The following is a 20,933-nucleotide window of genomic DNA, read 5'->3' as shown; positions in this document are numbered from 1 at the left end:
CTGTCAAAAAATACTTGAACAAAGTTGTTTGCAGCTGCAGAAGAAATGTGAATAGGTTTTCCTCTCGGGTGGATATGGAGAAAGGGATGGAGATAACTGCTGACCCCCGATGGAGTCCAGGTGTGGAAATCGCTCACCTGCTGTCCCTGCACTCTGGATGTTTGTACACTGCAAGATCACAAAATGTTACCAAGTAACATTATCTTATCTTTCAGTAAGATATAGGAGCTTGTTTTAAGTCAGTAACTCCTTAATATTGATGAAAAATTACTGGCAGATGGAAGTTTTAGCCCTTTAAAAAAGTTTTTACCAGCATTAAACTGAGCAGTAGCTCCTGCAATGAGCTCAGCTTACATGCAGTTCCACCAGGTGTTTGCTAATTGCTGCTGGATAGTTTGAAGGAGCTGAGTGGGGGACTTGCAGGAGAGGTCAGCTCGGAAACTCTGAGGCGAAGGCGGGGCTAGGTTCACTCAGGTGCTTTGTACAGCTGAATGGTTGCCATGGGGATTCAAGAAAGAATCAAGACGACACTCCATGTATGTTTTTGATGAAGAAATAACAATGTTATAACACAATGTAAAGCTCAAAACGTTGACTTTACATAGTACTGTCCCTTTAAAGTGTTGGTTGGAGGACTGCAGCGCAGGGCATTCTGGGTAAACACAACTAAAACAAACCCAAAAGTCTGAGAAATAGCTTGTTGTCTTTTACCAAAGACAAAAGAGAAATCCTACAACCGCTAAGATCTGACATCACTTTTGTTTTTGCTTGCATATCGTGAAGAAAGAAGTTGCGCTCAGTGTCTTCTTCAGAGGTTTGTGTGTTATTTTCTTCAGTGGATTTTGGTGCAGCGCCCCCACAGGCCAGGAGGGGAACGGGTTGCTAAAAGGGTTTGGATCATTTGACTCAGAAAATGTAACAAATGTTTCAGTTTTGGTCTCCAATCAAAGTACCAGGTGTAAAAACACCTTTAAAGTGATCAGAAGCACAGAGTTGTCAGAGAAAGTCAAAGATTTCAGCTTCAAGAGAGAGAAAGCAAGGCTATAGATAACAGGAAGGTGGAGTGAACTTTTTTCCACCTAGTTCCTGGAAAACCTTAAATTAAAGAGGATGCATCAAATCTTCATTAAACAAATGTAGGAACATATTTATTTTTACCAGTTATTGTACCTTTTTCCATTCATTTTTTCTTATTAACGCCAAGAGAAACCCAACTATTGTATTCCTTACGCGTGAACTTGACAGTTGTTGAGAAGTCGATGGTTTTCTGTATGAATGCAGGCTCTGGTCTGTCTGAACGCCGCCGTCTGCGCCGACGGGGCCTCGCAGAGAGGACCTTTATCAGATCACTGACGTAACAACCAACATTTTTATGACTTATTGTTCCATTTTAAACAATGGAGCATCTATTTGGTCACAAACCGGTTTTAGTTTTGCCTATTCAGACACAATAGGTCAAGACCTTTTCTCACTTGAGCTGTTTTTGAGGCTTGTTTTCACAGAAGACAAACGAAGGAAGTCGTCACGTCTTTTTTTGAAGGGGTTTTCTTTCTATAGCCGTTGCTCATGTGAGACTCGTAAATGCAGAGTAGAGGAGGATTTATTCATTTAGATGCTCTAAAGTTGCCTGGTGTAAAGGAATGTTGAGTTAAAATAAAGATAATCTGACTGCTGCCTGCTATAAAAATAGAGCCACAGAGGAATGAATTAAAAATTACACACCTCTACTGAGAAAGAAAGGTTAACGTTCCAGATTTAACGCTGTCCTGTCCACAGGTTTATGCTCAAGCCGCTTAAGCTGCACAAGCACAACTAATATTTTCAGAAATTTCTGCTTTAGTGTAATTTAACTCTGTAAATGCAGCACCAACTTGTTTTTTTTTAGGGTAGAATGATGATGCAACATAAACTTCAGGAATTTTTAAAAATAGGAAAGATGTAGCAATGACTTCCTGAAAGGAAGGTTCGTTAAATTACAAAGTCAAACTTCTTTTTAGTAATATTTGATATTTACAGCACTTTTATGGCAACTTATGTTAACATAGCTGCTTGATTGTTCTATAAAATGACACTATGTGCCCTTTAAATAGTTCTAAACTAGTGATGAACGATAAGCATGTTTTTCATGAAGAAGCAGATAAATTCAACTTTTCTGTTGCTTTTTGCATGTAAATGAATACTTGATACGGCCACACATTCAGCTTTGAAAGTCATGCATTAAATTGCAAATTGTAGATGTTAAATTCAGCCTCTCGCTGTTTAGTTTTAAGTCTGAGGTTGCTTTAGCAGCTAAAATTATCTTTAAACCACTGGTGTCTAAAATGGGAAAACTGGGTTAAATCGAGAACAAAAATAGCAGGACGGTTCTGCTCACATCTGGTCCTGCTGGTCGCAGGGAGACGCTCACATTGGACCGGCTGTGACCCGGACTCACCAGCTTGTTGTTGTAATATGTTTTCCAGGCGTGTCAAAGGTCAACCTTTCATTTTGCCGGAACGAGTCGCTGAGGTATCTGGAGTAAAGACGCTTGCTAACATGTGGAAATGTGGTGTGGAGGAGGAAGAAGTGCAGTTGTTCCCCTGGCAGGAAGCTTGGATGTGCGGCTCGCAGTCGGGCTGGAAGGAGGCAGCACCGTCCTCCGCTGATCTGAGACCAGATTTATTTAACGAGGATCGCTGCGAATGACTTTCATTAACAGGCTCTGTGATCGCTGGAACGAAACGGCACAGACTTCACACTAAACATCACTGTTTAGAGTTCTGCCAAAGTCAGATATGATCCGTGTTTCTGCAACCAGCCACTTTCTAAGGCTCTTTATCCAGCAGATCTGACAAGTACACTGCAAAAACACAAAATATTTACACAGTATTTTTGCTCTACTTTTTAGTGCAAATATCCTAGTACGCTTGAGAAAAGATGAAACTAACTTAGAAGTAAGTTTTCAGCTGGATGGTTGAGCTTGTTTTAGGTCAATAATTCATTAATATTGAGGACAAAGTATAAATTTCAATCATCGTCTAATTCATCATCTTTTGTACATTTCTGTTGTGATACAGGTTTTAAATTCAATTCATGCTGGTCTTTAAAAGTCTTAAATGTGATTAGGTGAAACCTGCAGAAGCAAAGTATTCCTGGTCTGGTTTTTAAAGCAAATAACTTGGTATGCTTGAAATAAGACAAAACTAACTTACAAGACACTTTTCAGCAAGATATTGTGAACTTGTTTTAAGTTCACAATATCTTCACTTTATATTGATTAAAAAACTGCTAGTTTCACTGGCAGATTCTTTTTACTTATGAGATTTTTTCCCATTTTATAAGTGAAACAATCTGCTAGTGAAACTAATAGTTTTTCAAATCAATATTTAGAAATAACTTTAAACAAGCTCCCATATCTTGCTGAAATATTACTCCTACGTTAGTTTTGCCTTTTTCAAAAATACTAAGATATTTGCACTAGAAACGAGATAAATGATCAATTATGTGTTTTTGCAGTTCTGAACATCTGGAAAACGTTAGTTTTCTTTGTTTTCCTCAGCTGGATTTAGATGTTTTTTGCTGCTGTTTTCCATAAATGATTTAAAACGTGTAAAAGACATGCTAAGCATTAATGCCGCCTGCTGGAGATTATTTGTTTTCTCGTCTTTATTTTCTGGTTTTGACTTAAATAAAAGTCAAAGCATCAGCATTAATATTTGGCATTCTGTCAGGAAAGACTCTGATTCATTTTCTGCCACCTGTGTCGGCCATTTTCTGCTCGCTTTGCATCGCCCAGTTTAACACCGGCACTCTGGCCCGACTTCCTGATGCGTTCGCAGGAAGCGCAGGCTGCGGTGCAGATGAACACTGGGCCTCCTTCAGCTGCACTGGGGGGTTTACGGCACCGGCTGCGGCCGCCGCTGCACATCCCGGTGTCGCATTTCTGGAGGTGGATTAGTTCTGCATCCTCAGTGGGAGCTGCGCGCATTCCTTCGCATTAAACTGTCCTTCAGTCTGTGACTGTTTGTAGCCCAGACTCTGATTTACAACAGCGATGCAAACACTTTGCTCTATTCTTCTCCACGACCAAACATCTGCTGACGGATCTGTCTCTGCGAGCGCTGATTGAAGTTTGTTTTTATTTTAGCTGATCTGTCATCTTTCTTTCTCAGTGGATCCATAAAATGATTCATAAACTGAAATTGCTTGTTTATAGTTTGTAGTTTAGCTGCAGAGATTGGCTTTCTCTGCTGCTCCACCTCAGAAACATTAGCAGCTCAAATAAGGTAAAAGACCGGCGTCGTAAAACAGAGAAGAAGAAGAAGAAAATCTCCTCTTGATGTTACGATATGAGAGGAAATGATGGCCTTCTAGTTTAGTTGAAATACATTTTTCAAAAGATAAAAAATGTAAAGATTAGAAAGTTAATAAAGAAAATCTGTTCACCAAGGAAGGAAGGAATATCTGAGGAGATAAAGGAGGGAAAGAGATGAAGAGAGAAGGAAAGAAGGAAGAAAAGGATGAGGAGAGAAGGGAGGAAGTAAAATCCTTGTCAAGTTGTGGATCTGCAATGAATATCCAAATAAATTAGGATACTTTATTTGCTTGATTTTACTTTTTCTTCTGGCCAAAAGTGATAAAAACTTTTATTCACTGTTTCCCTTAATCGCTCCGGTTGATCGCTAATCGATATTTATTTGTTTATCGCCACTGCATTTCCATCTTGTGTCTTTGGGGTCTGATTGTGTTTCCTCATGAAGCTCTGAGTGTCGGCGGCGCGACGTCGCTGCCGTTCGCCGTGTTGTTTCCATGGCAGCTGGAGGCCGCCAGCTGCCAGAGTGCCGCCATGCGGGTCGGCCTGCAGTAAACTTCCTTCCTTTAGGATTCATGTAATCACCATTCACTTCCTCACGCCGGCTCCGTTTCTTGTTGGGTTATTGAAGGTTCTCTCTGGGCGACAATAAGGCTTTTATGTTTGGAGTCGTCGTCCTTCGCCAGCGTTCGCTGCAGGGCAACATGTGACGCTTTTAGGTCATGTTGGGGAAGCTTTTCGCTCAATGTCCCATTCAGTTCATACAGAAGTTTGTCTCTGACGCAGCAGAGCAACGACAATCTGCTGAAAGTCCTTCATCCAGCAAAGGACATGCAGTCTCTACCAGCTGCACTGCAAACACTCACCAAGTGTTTTAGGTCTAGTTTCTATTTTAAATAAACAATGGTGAGCACATTTCCAACAACAACAAAAAAGTTCTTGTTTTTTTGTGAAAAACAAGAACTTTTCCGAGTTTGAAAAGTTGAAAATTTGCTAGATTTTCAGAAATGTTGAGCTTATCTCAGAAAATTTTCACAAAAAAAGAGGAAATTTCTGCATTTCAAAAGTCAAAAATTCATGAGAAAAAACATGGAAATTTTGAGATGAATCTCAGAAACGTTATAGAAAATAAAAAAACAAGAAAATTTGAGTTTAAAAGCCAAATAAATTTGGCAAGTATTTTTGACCAATTTTCTAGTGTAAATTTTCACACTAGAAACCATAATGTTGCGTAATCCCATAGTCTTTCCAAAAACCTTTAAAATTTTACAGAAAAAAACAAGGGAATTTGAGTTTGAAAAGTTAGAAATTGGCAAGAAAATATTCAAAAATTTTAAATTTAATCCAAAAACAAATCTAGAAAACAAACAACATTTCTGAGCTTTAAGTGTCAAAAATCTTCAAGCGTCCAAAATCTTTGACTTTTAAATCTTGGCAATGTCCTAAAAAATGTTGAAATTTCAGAGTTAAAAAATTTTGAGATTAGCCTCTGAAACTTTCTAGAAAATCATGGAAATATTTTCAGAAGTCAAAAATTTTCAATTTTCGAAACTCAGCAATTTCCATGTTTTCTGAGATTAGTTTCTACATTTCTGTGGGCTTCTAGTAAATTTTTAACTTTTCACACTCAGAAACTTCTGAGATTAATCTAAAAAAATTTTTGGTGCAAATTTACTCTTCCTTTTTCTTCTATCTACGTTGGCCCTAATATGCCAATGTAGTATTCTTGAAATAGGACAAAAGTAACTTAGAAGTTACATTTAAGTTAGTTTTATCTTATTTTAAGTATGCCAAGCTATTTGCACTAGAAACTAGGCAAAAAGACAGTTGGTAAGATGTTGTGTTCTTGCAGTGCAGCTGCTAATGTGATGCGATGTGGAGCTTGAATGACGTAGAAAATGAACTTATTTGTTCTTCAGAAAAAATGTTGTAGAAATATTCAAACTTGGAGCTCACTACCAAAAATAACTAATAAATAAAATTATATATTTATATCAATCCCTGCTTTGTTCTGTCTGTATGGTAGCTTGTAAAATATGTTTCAGTAATAATGCGATAAATCCTGAAACGTTTCCTGTTGAACTGATTAAACTGATTATTTTTTTCCATATGGGATTTATCAACGTGGGCATTCGTCTTGGTAGAAAACAAAGCCGCCCCCTCCCCACCCGCTCTGATTTCAGACACAAAAGCTGCAATTCCTCCACGAATCTGGGGCAGCCCTCGCCAAACGGGGTGGCCCGAGATCCGAGTGACTCGTTTGAACCGAGCGGCCGCCATGTTGGCGCTCCGGGGCGCCGGATTTTCACCGTATAGGAAGTGAGCTTTACGGGTTGAGTCGATTCAGGTCAGATCTTTCTGTCTGCTGCATTCAGGTCAAAATAATACAAAAAGTCAGGATTCAAATCGTATGGATCTGCTTTTAAAAAGCTAAAAGCAGAACTCTGCACTGCAAAAACACAAAATTTCACCAAATCTTTCTGCCTAATTTCTGGTGCAAATATCTCAGTACACATAAAATAAGATAAAACTAACTTAAAGGTAACTTTTCAGAAAGATATAGGAGCTTTTTAAGTCAATAACTGTTTAATTTTGATTAAAAATATAAGTGAAATTATTTCACTTATACAGGATGTCTGTGTGTCCTTAAAAAGTTTTAAATTCATGCCTCTAAAACTAAGACCTTAAAGAGTCTTAAATTTGAAAAAAAATGCAAGTTTTTCTTAAGTACATTAATCACAGGTCTTAAATTTTTATTGTAGCAGAACTACTTATTCCCATATATTCTATGCAGGGTTTTTTTGTGCTGGAATTTTCTGTCACATCTTCATTGCGACAGTTGAGGCTACCGCTAACTAGCTGCTAATATCACCTTGATAAGTGCAAAGTTATCGCCAATTTATCATCTTTTGTACATTTTTGTCATTATTCAGGTCCTAAATTTCATCCATAACGGTCTTAAAAAGTCTTAAGTTGTAGTTGGTGAAACCTGCTTATAACCAGGGAAAAATATTGCTATAAATTAACCTGCCAGTGGAACTAGTACATTTTTTATATTAGTATTAAGGGATTGTTCACTTAAAATGAGCTCCTAAAGTTACTTATAAGTTAGTTTTGTTTTATTTCAGGGTACTAAGATATTTGCTCAACTTATCAGCTTTCATTAATTGATGTAGTCTGCATTTGTGATCTAGTTTCCAATGCAAATATCTTGATGCTCTTCAAATAAGACAAAACTAACTGATAAGTAACTTTTCAGCTAGTCATAGGAGCTTTTTTACATCAATAATTCCTTAATATTGATGGAAAAGTACTAGTTTTACTGGCAGATTATTTTACTTATAACAAGACATTTTTCTCATATTATAAGTTGGAGCTCTGCAGGTTTCACCAACTCAAATTTAAGACCTTTTTGAATAAAATTTAAGACCTTTGTTGACTAGAAATGTTCAAAAGACAATAAAATGGCAATAAATTTGCACTCACCCGTTACGGACAAGAAAAAGCTAGCTAGCTAGCTAACAAAGGTAAAGTAGCAGTGAGATCGCAGTAGCGAATAATTGAAAAAGTACCAATTCCACTGGCTGATTATTTCACTTATAGCACTTTAAAAATGATCTTGTTATAACCAGTGGAACTAGTACCTTTTGAAATCATCATTTAGGAATTATTTACTTCAAACAAGCTCTTACATCTTGCTAAAAACTTACTTGCAAGTTAGTTTTGTCTTATTTTAAGTATACTAGCATTTTTGCGCCATAAACTCTACAAAAATACTTGGTTAAATTCAGTGTTTTTGCAGTGTGAGGGAGGAGTTCATTACTAAAAAACATTAGTAAGCCTCTTTGGTTTACAAATCACAAGATCAGGCCCTGAAATGACCTGCGGATGCCCTTGGAGCTGCTTGGTTGTTTGTCCTCCTGAATCTCATGTTTTCCTTCTCTAGCTGTTGCTGTTGCAGCGTTTTTGTTATCAGACTCTGCTGAGTCCGTCTGGTATGTCTACAGGGATGATGTGGCTTCATTAACAAGGACAGCAGATGAGTCACATGGGTAGGGAGGGAGAAAACCTGGACGGATAAACCACATGTAGACGTGAAGCTGGGCCCGAAAACTCCCTGCTGCTGCTGCTGCTGCAGAAATCACGACTGTTTTCACACATGTACAGGAGGGAAAGTTGGTCTGGACTTTCTGTTTCTGTTTGCTCTTCACATCCTCTCATGATGCTCTCCAACAGCTGGAAAACAAACTCAGTGACGCGAACAGAGCAGGGGTTCGGTTAGCTGGTTGTCAATTTGACTCGAACTAAACTGTCAGTCATTCAGAAGAGTTTTTTTTCTGAAACCAAAAGTTACAATTCAGTGATTAATGTCGGAAATCTGGGAAAAGAAATCAAAACTTTGAGAAAAAACAAGAACATTTCTGAGTTAGTTTTTTGGAACTTATGACTTTGGAGCTCATAAATGTTCTTGTTTATTCTAAAACATTTCTGAGATTAATCTCAAAATTTCATATTTATTTTCTCTCAAATCTGAATTTTGAACACCATAAACTTGTTTCTACTTAATTTTTTTTAACTTAAAAAAAATGTCTGAGGTATTTTTCCACAAATGTTTAATTATTTGACCCCATAGATTTCCTTGTTTTTTCTAGATAATTTCTCAAATTAATCTAAAAGTTTTGTCCATACCTTCACACAATTTCTTTTATAATTTAGGGCTAAAAAAAATTCCTTGTGTTTTTAGACAATTTCTGAGAATAATCTCAAAATTCCTGAGTTATTTTCCCACAAAATTTTTAATTTTTGGAACTCAGAAATGTTCTCGCTTTTTCTGGAAAATTACTGAAATTGATCACAAAATTTCGAAATTATATTCTAACAAATTTTCAACTTTTGGAGCATAGATGTTTCCTTGTTTTTACTAGAACATTTCTGAGATTAAGATAAACATTTTCTGAGTTTTTTGGTGGAAATATACTCCTATTTTTCTATCTACAATAAACTTATTACACTGTTGCATATGAACGACTCAGAATCTCAAACAAAGCAAAAAAATGTAAAAAGAAGACGAACAATGAAACTTTGTGTTTGTGGTGGCGTTTTGGTAACAGATGAAAACAGAACCAGTCGTGGTTTTGAACCTGATTTTGAAGGTTCAGTTCAGTTTCTTTATCTTTTCGTCAGATTTTCTGAGCTCTCTGCTTTGTATCAATGAAGCTTTCTGTTGGGAATCCATCCTGAGTTTCCAGTGGTTTCCATTTTCCTCCATGCAGTCACACATTCCTCACACGCAACACCTCCTGCCAAAGTGATTGAGGAAGACAATCCTCTTAGCACAGAGCCTGTTTTCTTTCTAGGGCACAGAACGGATCCATGCAGAAGTCCTGCCGGTTCTGTAGGATCTCCCCTCTCTGTTACGTCTCTTTGTCCGCTCTGCAGCCCCCTCCTCCCCGCCTCCAACCAGCCATCATCTCTGCCTCTTTATGGCCCGAGCGAGCCAGCAGCTGCAGGGTTAATGTTTAGCAGATAGGCAGGAGGAGCAGCAGAGAGGTGGGGGGCTGGTCCACAGCTGTTGTAGTAGGCTGGGTCTGTCGGGGTGAGGAAGCCTGCCTCACTCGCCCTGGAACAATGGGAGACACGGCCGCCGCTGCAGACACAAGGACAGGCCCGGCGTAGAGGAAACCGGCTTTGGAAAGTGACCGGGGGGGATTTTCTCCTCCTCCGCAGCCGGGGAGCAGACATGTAAAGCCGAGGCTTCTGGTTCCGGCTTCTTCCTGGTGCCTTTTCGCTTTTGCCTGGGAGATTTCAGATGCTCTGACTGGATGACAGCAAGGTGAGTGCAGAGCCTGGAGCTGCAGAAGGCGATGCAGTCTCTGTGTCATAGCAAAGCAGATTTTTAATGTCTGTGACCTTTTTTTCTTTTCTTTTGCTTTATGTCAGGTTTACTGAGTGTGGGAACTGAACTAATGGAATAAATCGCATTATAACTTAAAATGAGCTCAATTGTTTCTATTTGCATGATTTATTGTTTCTCTTTTCTGAATGACAAAAGTCTTCATAATTCATTTTATTTGTTGCTTTTTTGTTCATTTATTTTGGATATTTTAAATGTCTTCCAGTTCCAGTGTTAAATATTCAATAGATTTTAAAGTTTGGCGTTATTATATTGAACATAATCTCAAAGCAGCGATATTAATCGTGTATCGCAGAAACTTCTGGGACGATTTTTCGTCCGGCAGTGTTTGTTTTCAGGTCTGGTCTGAACTCGAGTCTGTTTGGGTTTCAGCTAACAAAGTGCCATAAATCTCCTGAGTGGGTGTCAGACGCCGCAGCCTGGAAGCTGCTTGTGCGGTTCCTGCTGTTTTTCATTTTTATTTGTATTTATTTTTGCTTTGATTGCTCCGACACGTCCGAGTCGTTTTCGGGAGGCGAAGCGCTCCTCTTCCAACCTGCATCCCCATCCCCCAAATATCACCCTTTGCTATCCGATTTGACTCGGTTCATATAGCCAAACACGAGACAGGAAGTGGCACTGAGGGAGCCCGTCAGCCTGATTCTGTCTCCCCCCACATCACTCCTCCTCTTTGATATTTATCTGCATTAACGTCTGCAAAAAATGGACGACTTGACCTAGATTTGTGTATCTTTTTGGAAGAAGGGAGGAAAAATTAAGTCATCTCCTGTCTTTGTTGACGCCTCCATGTGAGGATTTGGGTTTTAGTCTCTTTGTTTACATCTCCTCCTCACCCACACACTTTGCTTTCAGAGCAAGAACTTCAGTATCTCCGGATTGGCAGATGGAAAAGGTGGCGTTTGACACATCCGCAGACGGTCTTTCCTGCGCCAAATCCCTTGCAGTGAGGCTGACATGATCTAAGAAGCTTTTGTGCATTTCTTCTCACCGCTGCAGCAGCTTCCTTTGATTTATTTCCATCCTCTTGATACTTTCTGCTTTCCTTCTTTTGGCGTCAAACTGCTTCTTCAATCTTTGTATCAAAACATTTAGTCTTCAGATGATGGTGACGGCTGCATCTCCTCCTATTTATTGTTTTTGTTTGTTTTCATATAAAATAAAACTTGTCTAAAACATTTCTGCCATAGAAGGTTTTAATGAAAGACATTATTTGAAGGCTAGCTGCTTCTCCGAAAGACTTTAAAAAAAAAAACTCTTCTGTACATCACTTTCACTGCAAAAACTTACCAAATATTTTTATTTAGTTTCTACTGCAAATGTCTTAATGCACTTGAAATAAAGTAACTTTTCAGCAACATATTGGTGCTTATTTTAAGCAACAATTCCTCAATACTGATAAAAAATATCTAGTTCCATTGGATGATTTTTTTTCACTTATATCAATACATTTTTCATGTTATAGGTGGAAAAATCTGCAAGTGGATCTAGTACTTTTTAAAATCAATGATAAGGAATTATTCACGTAAAACAAGCTCTTATTTCTTGCTGAAAAGTTACTTATAAGTTCGTTATGTCTTATTTCAAATGTGCTCAGATATTTGCACTAGAAACTAGACCAAAAGTACTGGGTACAAGTTTGTGTTTTGTAGTGTACATTTATTAATTATGTATTTATTGATATGTTGTGGTCTGTTAGAGGCAGAGAGAGACAATATGTAAAGAATATTTTAGATGCAATGTTTTCTAGTTTTAATTCTTTATTCCCACATTGGATCGAGATCTCTGCAGTCAGATTCTTGAAGCTCCGGCAGACCAATGGAAACATTGGAAACATTGGAAATAAATGTTTTATAAAATGGTTTAATCACAATCAGTATTGTCATTGCAATAATCACAGAAATAATAATGTAGTTTTCCAAATATTGTGCAGATTTAGTTTACATGTTATCTCTAAAATAGCAATCTTGGTGTTTGTAACATTTGTGCTAATGTTAGCATCACTAATGTTAGACTATTTCCTGCCATTAAAATGTTAATTAATTTTGCTACTACTGTTAGCTAAAAATCCTTTCATGCTATTGCTAGCTTGTTAGCTAATGTTAACGTTTTCCCTCGTATTATTACGTAAGGTGTGTCTAAGAAACTCTGCATCAACTGCAAGGAGTTTAAGTAGGTCTGAAGAATTTGGCTGAAAAACTTATCACAATAAAAACGTTTTATATCAGTCAAGATAAAGCATAATTATTGATACTGATAATTATTGATCAGTTTTTTGTTTTAACTATCTGAAATGCTGCCAAACTGGCATACCCTTTCCTGTTCTATGGACTCCACGGCATTATTTATTTTTTGTGTGGCCTTTGAAGGATGTAGCCCCCAAATTTGAATGGTTTTCTTTTAGCATAGCACCAAGTGTTAGCTAACATGTTACCTAACATGTTAGTAAATGCTAGTAGCATACGTACTATTAGAACTTTAGTTAATTCTGCTAAGATTGTAAGATAAAATAATCTCATGCTAATGTTAGCATATTAGCTAATGCTAGCATAATACGTACCATTTGAACATGAACTAGTTCTGCTAGGATTGTAAGCTAAAACGGTTTCATGTTAATGTTGTCATGCAAGCTAACGTTGACATTTTGGCTATTATTCTGCTTTTGAGGCAGCAATTTGTGTTTGTTAACCTAAACAAAGTAACTGCTAGCTTTTTAAGAGCTTGTTTGAGATTCCTTTTTTTTTTCTTCTTTAAAATTCTTTAAAACAGTTTCAGGTTAGCGTCTTCACACATTTACTACAGATTTAAAGAATGAATGATATTTTTTTCATTACCATTTTTAGCCTTCACTTGTAATTTTTCACTTAATCTCTTCCAGAATTTTGTATTAGACTCAATTTGTTTCTGTTTGAGTTTTTATTGTTGTATTTACACGTCAAATTTGATTCTCAATGTGATATCGACGTGGGTCACAGGTCACGAGCCAGGTGTACAGGGCGCAGTTCAGCAACACCAGATGATCCTTGATTTAAACCCAGATTGAGCTGGCAGATGCTCCACACTCTAATCCCATTCCCGTTTGATAAGATCCCGTTGGATCAGGCTCAGATAGGGAAACCTTTAGCAATTAGGAGTTATTGTTGCAACAAAACTGTGTCGATGTGACAAAAAAAAGGGAATCACGGCGGCAGATGGAGTGTCCTGCTTATAATCTGAACTTTCCTGACCTAATTAACAAGGTTGATGGGGAATCCCACTTTAGACTGTAAGAAGTCTTTGTGTGGCGCTGTGCATCCTGTGTGATCTTAAACAGCATATCTGCTGAATTATTCATCGCTGCTCCTCTACAATGACTCAGATGAAAGGGGGAAAGAAGAGACTGAAGAAAAGGGCGAGACACAGGAGTAGGGGGCATGTGGTCTTATCTTGAGGGTAACGGAGAACCGTCCTCCCGGTTTCCTGTTCGCTGCTGGAGCGTTGGAAGGTTGCAGCAAAAATAACTCCTTTCACACACACTAATAAGAGGCACATCATTGTTTCTGTCTTATGATTTGGGACACAAATGCTAACTAGACGAGTTCATAGCTCAGGAGTACAAAGAAAATCTGTTGAGTGCAGCTGGTATTTTTTTTAAAGAAAGCACGTTTGGTCAGCTGTATGCACTGTACAATGGCTGATGGAAAAGAGAAGTGCTTCTTACCATCCAGGAACCACTTGCTGTTCTTCACATCTTTACTCTAGTTGTCACTTTGCCCAGTCTTCTTCCACTGCAGTTAGATCACATGTTGGCACAGAACAACATTTGCTGCTCTTAGTTTCTCTCAGCTGACCACATGGGCACTGGCTGTCCGGCTCACGTCGCCAACATCAGACTAACGTAATATTATCATTATATTGGACTGAATTCGTCTGGTATGTCTACAGGGATGATGTGGATTATTATTGGATTAATCTTCATCAGGACTCCAGACTGCAAACGTCTAGTAGGTATATTGGCAACATTCTCCAGGTTTTTTTTTTTTTGTTGGTCAAAACAAATCCACCATGTCTCTTGCAGATCGAGATAAAAGGGGACGTACTGTATTGTCAAAAATTCACATTTTGTATGCTTTTGTTCATTCATTTGGGTTTCAAATGCTTCTAAAAACAGTTCAACGATTAAAAAAACACATCCAACTGTTTTTTGGCAAATGAACTGTTTCAAAAACCTCCAGAATGTAACATCACAAATCAGCAGGCACTGACCGTTACACAGCGATTAACCTTTGGTAACAGCCCGTTAACAAATATGAATTCTAGCACATTTGGTCAGCTGGCTTTACCGCTGTACAATGGCTGCTGGAAAAGACAAGTGTTTTGTTGTTGACTTATCATCCAGAAGCCACTTGTTGCATTCTTGTTGGTTGTGCAGAAGGCTCCACTTCTGCTTTTCAAAGATGCATGGTTGTATAATTTTGCATCTGTTTGCAGGTATTTGCTCGTGTGAGTGTAAACGATGAGTTGGGGCCAGCAGCAACTTATTTGGATTTAAAGTGACAGAGGCCCTAACAGCTCAAAATAGGCAGAACTCATCAAACTGAAATCATTCTTATTAGTTAAGAGTGATTTTGTGCAAAAACTTAATGAACGTGTTTTGTATCACCCATAGACATCAACATACTAAACTGTTCAAGGAATAATAATAGCTCACCTTTGAGGATTGAGTGTTACATTGTTTTGCAGAGGCAAAAAGGTAGATGTGATTTATGGTCGTTTATATCCTCTTGTCCCTGTAAGAATGTGGGGCATCACCTGTGTGTAGGACATTCAGGGTGTGTTCCCAAAAGTCCTGTTTAGTTCGCTTTAGTGGAACTCTAGTTTGTTTCCAGAGAAAATCTGGTTCGTTTGGGGAGGTGTGAATGCGTAATCGAACTCTGATGCAGACCAAAAAGGCAACTCCGCCTACAAACCTCGATCTCAATTAGGTTGACGTGAAATCTGTTGCGGATCGAATGCATGTGTGAATGCCAAGTGGACCTGAGATCGCACCAAGAGCAGGAAGTGGACCACAGTGCAGGGCATTCTGGGTAAATACAACAAAAACAAACGTGCTAATCTCGCGCTAGTGAAAGAAATAGCTTGTGGTCTTATACCAAAGACAGAAGAGAAATCCTGCAACTGCTAATATCTGACACTCCGTTTTTGTTTACATTTGGTGAAGGAGGAAGTTGTTCTCAGTGTCTTCAAAAGTTTTTGTGTTGCTTCCTTCCATGGCTCTTGGTGCAGCGCCCCCACAGGTGAGGAGAGGGAACTGGTTTTTCAAAAGGTTTGGTTGGTTTACCACCGTGCCGCTTGAAAGTGAACCGCAGTAGCTGAAAATGTAACAGTTGTTGCAATTTAGTCTTCAGTCAAACTGAATCTACTGCAAGTCAAGGTTCTGAAGCAAATTCACCTCTGAACAGCAAATAAAATAAAGTTGGTGAAGAGCTGGAAGGTTTTGAGCTGACCCAATCAAAAAACATGATTTGAAGATGATTCCATTGATGCGACTTATGCAGCTGAACGTGAGCAATTATGTCAAGAAAGGTTGACCCAAATCCCTTAACAGCAATTTATTTATTAGCATTCCTGAAAAATATGTGAAATACGCTTTTAAAATGTTATACAGAACTGTCAGAGAATGTGTTGCAGGTCAGTTTTGTGTGGGTAATCTAAACTAAAAAGAGGTTTTCTGTGTTTTAAACATTTCCTGGTGTTTTCTCTCCCTCAGCTCTGTGGCGTCGTTGTTGGGGGGACAGAGGAGCTTGACGGGGGAATCATAACAGGAGCTCAACCCACAGGTCAGCCAGATCTCCTTTTTCTTTCTGTATGGCATTTCCTTACCACCACATTTTATTTTGATTAGCATTAAAATAATAAACTGTAAGTTAACCACAGGATCTTAAATCTAAGAATTGCATCATAAATTGAAATTTTCAATAAATAAAAACTAATTTGCTTCTAGATTATTGAATAGAGAGCTGAGCTCAACAACAAAGATATTTATTTGCTTTAATCTGTAACTTAGGTTATTAAGTGTTACTCTACTCAGATCATTCATGAAGCTTCTTTAGAAATGTGGATTGTGGATGCTAACATTAGCATTGGGGACGTTTGTGCTGCTGCAACATGTTAGCATTGAGATGCTAATTTGCTGATATGCTAATTCCTTTTAGCACAGGTTAAACACAACAATAGTCTTTTCCAGCAACCAATTAGTTTGGTTTTTTTGAGGCAAAAATTAACCCCCAGTGGGTCAAAAAAAGCAGCTTTAACTGTTGTTGTTCTTGGATGACGCTTGTGCGTCAGATTTACGGGCGTACCAGAAACACGCAACAAAGGTTCTGTTTTGGATCCTTTTATCTGAATTAAAATCAAAATTAATCGAAATTAGATCCCAGTGCTAATTCTTAAAAATCAAGCCATTTCAAAAGAACTCATGTGAATCGTTTGAAATGGTTTGATTTCAAACAACTCTGATTTTGATTCACTAAAAAAAGAAAACTTTTGGGGTTCCCCAAAACTTTACGGCCCAGGCTGCTGGTTGGGGTCCGTTTGTACGCCGATGAACCTTTTTATGACCAGTTCTTTAGACATAAACTGAACTGATTCAAGGTCTTACCATAAATCAGCTCTTCCTTCCTTTCTGATATGTGGGGGAAATGGTGTGAAAACTCAGTCAAATCGACTGCTTATTGACTGGAACTATATAGAAGAAACTAGTTTGATTTTCCACTGTCAGATCCAGTTTGGTGGAAACTTCTTAGGACAGAAAGACTAACAACTGTGTGGTGTGGAAATTAGTTGAGCTTTAATGCCTTTTCCATTGAAATGTGTCACTTCCCTGTTGAATTTCCTGTCTGTTCTGTCTTCAGGCTTCCTGTTAGAGACACTTTACCCAAACCAAAACCAAAAAAAAAAAAACTCGCTCCGTTTCTGCGGTTTTCTCGTATGAAAGGTTAAACCAGCCCTTTCAGATGCTGCTGGGTGATTTGCTTAAAGGACAGTAGAGCTATTTATTTACAGCAGGTTAGCTTCTTCCTTCGGTATCATGTTGCAGCGTATTTGCGTGTTCTTGCAGCTCACATTTTTTATCTGCAGGTATCTGTTTGAGTCACTTTCAGGAGGAACAAAAGCGCAACATGCCTGCTTGGCTCGGAGGCCGAACACACGATCCCGCTCTTGTTGTCCTCTGATTGGAGCCTTACGTTGCGAGCGGCGCCTCGCTGCACTTTGTTTACACTCAGCCATGTCTGATGGACTCTGGGCTTCTGAGAAGGGTGCATTTAGAAAACCAAAACAAAAAGACTCTGAGCTTCCCTGCTATCTGTTTGCTTCTCCACTGTCCTCCTCCTTTATAATCACCCACAGGCAGTTTTGCTTCTCTGCAGTACCTCTTATTTCACACACGGTGATTACATGCCATGTGTATTTGTGCTTGATTCATATGTTTCTGCAACCGCGTTTCCATTACAAATTGGCACAAATCTTTGTCTATTTTCTCAAAAACACAATTTTGCAGTGTTTCCCTTAGATGGTTAAATATTACGCTCCATCAATATTTAAGATTACAAAATAATTGTTAATGGGAATTAATAGATTTACCAAATGTTGGTGTGGTAATGTCGGCCTAACCCACACAGATGGGGTTAGGCCCATCAGTGTGGGCCTAATGTATTGGTACACCGATACATACTGATACATAGTAAAACCAGTGAGATTTGCTAATTGTTTTATTGCAAATAAATATTAGCAATAAAACCTTAGAACATATTTATGAGACACAACCAAGAAAATATGTGGTTGACGGGCTAAAAGTTCTACAAACCTGTCAGAAGTCCAAATAAACAATTGATTCCTGCAGTTTTCTGAAGCCCAGCAGCCATTTTGGGTATTAAACCCAGAGTGGCTCCAACATCGACTCTTCAGTTTCATGACTTAGAACTTGGAAATTGTAATTTCCAAGTACAACTTGAATGCCTCGCCGTGTCCTCGGCCAACTATTTTCTACCCAAGAGCAAATATCACAGCCATTAGATTTAATATAAACGAATAAAGTTCTTGGTCTGTTTTTACAGCTTTTGAACAGTTTATCAATTGAAGCAGTAGGCCTGTTAAATTAAAGAGAACTCTTAAAGTTTTCCTTTAAATAAATAAAAAACACAAGGAGCCGTTTTCATGAAGAAGTGATATTCTGGTAGTTTTCTTTCTGTTTTTTCTAAAAGCAAGAGCAAATATCTCAGCCATCACAGCCTCTGATCAGATTTAATGAAGATGAATTTGCTGTTTCATTTTTACAACTTTTGAAGCAACTTTTGAAAAATGTTGATCGTCTCACTAAAAATAATGTTTCAACCCTTTGCAGTTTTGTTTTTCTACGTTTCTCCTTGCAACAGACGAACCAAAACTAAATTACAGCAGCGTGAAGCAGCAATATTGATGTTCGTCGGTGTGGTTGCAGATGGACTTTAAATTTCAGCTTTATTTAAAATTTGAGCAATGCCTCCGTAGCAAAGGTTGTATTTAAATGCAGAAACCAGGCAGAGGTGTGATTATTGGGTTGCAGAAAAATCCGATAGTCTGCAGAAGCTACTTCTCAGACTTCTGCTGTTCTTCCGAGGATTATTTTAACTGTTGGGCTGGAAACGAATTCACGATGGTGCGGTTCAGTTCTTTCCATCACCCGGTGTGAGATTACGATTCACGCATCGGGTCCTTTGCGTTACTCACCGTCAGGAACAATAGTTTCTGTTGCAACACGGCCTGTAATGAATACTAATGTGTCATTGTTCCTCGGAGCGGCAGCTTTGCATTCCCCCGGTGGTTTCTCTGTGACAGAACCGGCGGCTGAGCGGCTGCCAGGCCGGCTGGCACTGCAGCGCCGCCGGTTCCCACCAAGCCTCTCCTCCGCCCCGTCAGAGAGGCTCTGTGTGCAGTCCGCTCGCTGCCTCCCAAACCGCAGTCATCATCAAGGCGATCCTGCAGTTTAGGAACCGTGGAGCCTCCCTCCTCTGCCTCGCCCAACCCCCATCTTCATCACCGAGTTGGGCTCAGATTTATCTGCTGCAGCCTGAAGCAAACAAATGCAAGGAAGAATTATTTATGTAGCACCTTTCCGCCAGAGACGAGTCAAAGTCCAGTCCAAGGAAGTTAGAACAACATACAATAAGAAAAACACATCAAACAGGTTCAATCTAAACAGATTTTAAATTAAGAAATAAATAATACAGATACATAATCAGTGGTGATTATGATAATTATCAATTGCAGCTTTCAGTCTACATCCCACACTCAGCTCATTTTTATTTCATTTAAAAAAATGTTTTAATTGCACAAATTCTATTTAAATCCATCGTTAAAAATCTCTTTAGGATAAATTTCTTTTTTTAGATTTTATTTTGGAGGAAGTGTTTATTATTACTACTACTCTTATTATTATTATTAGTTTTTATTAGGTGTTTAATCTTTTCTATTTTCTATTTTCTGGCAGATTTAATGTTGTTTTTGTCTGTAATTTCACTATTTAAATTCTCATTACTATTAATGTAAATATAATATATTCATATAATATAATCATCATTTTTATTTCATACTTTTGCATTATTAATTTTTTTGTGTTATTTTTCAGTAAGTTTTTGTTGGCATAATCTTTTATTTTAAATTTAAGATATTTTTGTTGAATTTTACACATTAACAGACAGAAAAAAGATGGAAATAACTGTTCCTAAGCAATTTCAATCATACAAGCAAAGTAACAAGATATATTTCTCCCACGTTTACAGTATTGAAAGAAACTCAATTGAACAATTTTACTCTCAGTGTAAAAACAGGATTTGGGTCACTTTCTTTCAAAGCACTTGCTAATATTTAGCCAAGTTTTAATAAATTACATAAAAGCTGATTTTGGTGCATCAGCGTCCAAAATCAGCAGCAAAGTTAACTTTTCAGTAAAAGTGTCTGTAAAAATATGTTTCTACTTCTTATAAAAGTTTGATTATGAAAAAGTCATTATTTTGAGTCCTACTTAACATTTTCCACTGTGTTATTATTTATGGCACAGTGATGCCATAAATAATTTTACAAGATTATATTCCATCTGCATCAACCACCTGCGGTACTCGGGTCAAATTTGTATCATTTATGAACAGCAGTTTGGGGCCGCACAAAATCAGTCCAAGGGCCACAAATGGCCCCCGGGCCGCACTTTGGACACCTCTGGTTTAAAACAGCACTCAGTGGTTTATTTATCGGGTTTATGTGGATGAAAACTTTTCAGAAACCGATCCTGTGTTTACTGTTTTTAAAACAATATGGCGGACATATTTGTCTCTAAAGGCCACACAATTCAGTCAAACACCTGAAACATGCTAGCTTCAGCTAAAACAGTTTTTAGTATTTTAGGATTGAACTGCTGATTTGTGCCTGAACAGAAACACAGCTTCATGTGTCTTCGTTCCCCTGAGACAAAACCACATCAGTGAACGCCGTGCCAAACCTTCATGTATATATTTAGCCCCACTTTTGTTGTCTTTTGCCCTACGCTGTAATTTCCACGTGCACACAGAGGAACGTGCGCGGGTCTCGGTCGTTGCCGCCCGGAGCTTTGATGTGCATTAGCGAGGAGAGAAGCCGGTATTTATAACCGCTCGGTGTCGTTCCTGCATCCAAGGTCGGCCGGCCGGTGAAAATCTGCTTCCGTTCTTAGATGGGCTC

The 20,933-nt window shown here is 38.4% G+C and overlaps 1 protein-coding gene across 2 annotated transcripts in view; it reads left to right on the top strand.

Annotated features, from left to right (window-relative positions):
- Positions 1-20,933, top strand: part of nckap5l (NCK associated protein 5 like) — a 49,232-nt gene that overhangs the window by 10,270 nt on the left and 18,029 nt on the right. The window contains exons 1-2 of one of the 2 annotated variants that reach the window (XM_023336281.1): positions 9,906-10,124; positions 15,952-16,021. The gene's annotated coding sequence lies outside the window, so the exon portion shown is untranslated. Of the gene's footprint in view, positions 1-9,905; positions 10,125-15,951; positions 16,022-20,933 lie in introns of those variants that run through there. The other variant, XM_023336276.1, reaches the window with a different exon arrangement.

The sequence above is a fragment of the Xiphophorus maculatus genome, chromosome 1, assembly GCF_002775205.1.
Source record: "Xiphophorus maculatus strain JP 163 A chromosome 1, X_maculatus-5.0-male, whole genome shotgun sequence".
Classification (NCBI taxonomy): domain Eukaryota; kingdom Metazoa; phylum Chordata; class Actinopteri; order Cyprinodontiformes; family Poeciliidae; genus Xiphophorus; species Xiphophorus maculatus.
The sequence above is the reverse complement of the archived record's forward strand: the minus strand, read 5'-3'. Positions and strand labels throughout refer to the sequence as shown.